The 2,839-nt window shown below is 36.5% G+C and overlaps 1 non-coding gene across 1 annotated transcript; it reads left to right on the top strand.

Annotated features, from left to right (window-relative positions):
- Nucleotides 1–2,472: 2,472 nt before the first annotated feature.
- On the top strand, nucleotides 2,473–2,636 carry LOC115846494 (U1 spliceosomal RNA). Its single transcript, XR_004036910.1, has one exon. It is a non-coding gene; the product is annotated as a U1 spliceosomal RNA (small nuclear RNA).
- Nucleotides 2,637–2,839: the final 203 nt, after the last annotated feature.

The following is a 2,839-nucleotide window of genomic DNA, read 5'->3' as shown; positions in this document are numbered from 1 at the left end:
CAGTCAATTATATTTATAATACAGTTTTTTATAACTAATTGATGATTTTTTCCTTGAATTTTTGGGAACAGGTAGTGAATTTATTTTATTTTGAGAACAAGTTAATCTAGAAATACCATGCATTTTGAATATAAATATAATGACATGATGGCTCTAGAAATGTGATGTAAATTTTAAAACCTATAACAATTTAAGGTGCTACTTGAAAGCAATTTTTATAATTTAGGAAAAAAAAGTGAATTGTATGTTTCATTTAAAATAAAGTAAGATGGAAGTAGAATTCTTTTTATTAACGACTTTAGTTTGATATAACTCACATACCATAAAATTCACCCGTTAAAAGTGTCATGCCATGGTTTTTGATGTGTTCACAGAATCGTGTATCTAGTCTCACAAACAATTTTAGAACATTTTCATTGTCCCCAAAAGAAACTGTATCCATTTGCTGTAACCTCTGGGTCTCCTATCCTCCCCAGCCCTTGGCAACCACTAATCTACTTTCTATATCTGTAGATTTGCCTTCTCTGGGCATTTCATGTGAATGAAATCATACAGTGTGAGGTCCTTTGTGCCTAGCTTCTTTTTTAAAAAAATCATTTTATTGAGGTAAGATGGACTTATAAAAAGCTGTACATATATATTTTTTTAACATGGAGAAGTCACTTTTATTTTTTGAGATAACTTATCACGGAAGAGTTTACATTATTTTTAGTAGAGAAGATTAAGTGGTAAGCCCTCTTAGAATTTTTACTTAGCTAAGAGACATTTTTTTAACATCTTTATTGGAGTATAATTGCTTTACAATGGTGTGTTAGTTTCTGCTGTATAACAAAGTGAATCAGCTGTACGGATACATATATCTCCATATCCCCTCCCTCTTGTATTTCCCTCCCACCATCACTATCCCTCCCCTCTAGGTGGTCACAAAGCACCAAGCTGATATCCTTGTACTATGTGGTTGCTTCCCACTAGCTATTTTACATTTGATAGTGTATATATGTCCATGCCACCCTCTTACTTCGTCCCAGCTCACCTTTCCCCCTCCCCGCATCCTCAAGTCCATTCTCTACGTCTGCATCTTTATTCCTGTCCTGCCCCTAGGTTCTTCAGAACCATTTCTTTTTTGTTTTTAGATTCCATGTATATGTGTTAGCATACGGTATTTGTTTTTCTCTTTCTGACTTACTTCACTCTGTAGGACCGACTCTAGGTCCATCCACCTCACTACAAATAACTCAATTCCGTTTCCTTTTATGGCTGACTAATATTCCATTGTATATATGTGCCACATCTTCTTTATCCATGCATGTGTCGATGGACACTTAGGTTGCTTCCATGTCCTAGCTATTGTAAATAGTGCTGCAGTGAACACTGTGGTACATGACTCTTTTTGAGTTATGGTTTTCTCAGGGTACATGCCCAGTAGTGGGATTGCTGGGTCATATGGTAGTTCTATTTTTAGTTTTTTAAGGAACCTCCATACTGTTCTCCATAGTGGCTGTATCAATTCACATTCCCACCAACAGTGTAGGAGGGTTCCCTTTTCTCCACACCCTCTCCAGAATTTATTGTTTGTAGATTTTTTGATGATGGCCATTCTGACTGGTGTGAGATGATATCTCATGGTAGTTTTGATTTGCATTTCTCTAATGATTAGTGATGTTGAGCGTCCTTTCATGTGTTTGTTGGCAGTCTGTATATCTTCTTTGGAGAAATGTCTGTTTAGGTCTTCTGCCCATTTTTGGATTGGGTTGTTTGTTTTTTTGATATTGAGCTGCATGAGCTGCTTGTATATATTGGAGATTAATCCTTTGTCAGTTGGTTCGTTTGCAAATATTGTCTCCCATGCTGAGGGTTGTCTTTTCATCTTGTTTATGGTTTCCTTTGCTGTGCAGAAGAAAAGCTGTACATATTTAATGCATACAACTCAGTGAGTTTGGGGATTAGTACATAGACATTAAATTATCATTAATACCAAGGTCATGAAACCATCATCAATATCAAGGCCATAAACATACTATCACCCCCCAAAGCTTCATTCTGCCTCCTATAATATTATTGTTATTATTGTTGTTGTTACTGCTTGATGTGATGAGAACATGTAACACAAGATCTGCCCTATCCTCTTAGCATATTTTAAATATGTGCTACCATAGTTTTAGGCGTAGGCACTATGCTGTATAGCAGATCTCCAGAACTTACTTGTCTTGCATAATGAAACTCTGAACCCTTTAACCATCACCTCCTCATTCCAATAAGTGTGAAAGGACATTTTTGGAAAGATTTAGAAAATAAGCTGATAATTGATAGAAATTTTTGGCTCTCTAGGCAAAATAACTCCTCCACAGGAAAATAAAAAGAGCAAAACTTTGTGCTCTAATTGGGAGCCCCTAGACAAGAATATGTGTAAATATTGTGAACAGGAAGGCCATTAAAGGAAACAGCGACCCATAATGGTTAAGAAACGCAAGGATCCTTACCTGGCAGGGGAGATACCATGATCACGAAGGTGGTTTTCCCAGGTTGAGGCTTATCTATTGCACTCTGGATGGGCTGACCCCTGCGATTTCCCCAAATGTAGGAAACTCGACTGCATAATTCGTCATAGTAGGGGACTGCGTTCGTGCTTTCCCCTGGTAAAAAAAAAGAAAAAGAAAAAAGAAACACAAGGAAAACTGTCTAAAATCTGTTTAGTAGTGCTGCTTACAGGGAAACCTTGTATCCTGAAATTCCATGCTCTTCATCTAAACTCTCAAGGGAAATAGCCTATAATTATTTATGAACAATACAGCTTTCCATTTTTCCTTTTTTAAAAATTTGAAATATAGTTGACACACAA

Source organism: Globicephala melas, chromosome 6, assembly GCF_963455315.2.
Source record: "Globicephala melas chromosome 6, mGloMel1.2, whole genome shotgun sequence".
Lineage (NCBI taxonomy): Eukaryota > Metazoa > Chordata > Mammalia > Artiodactyla > Delphinidae > Globicephala > Globicephala melas.
Note: the sequence above shows the minus strand (reverse complement) of the source record. Positions and strands in the feature narration are given on the sequence as shown.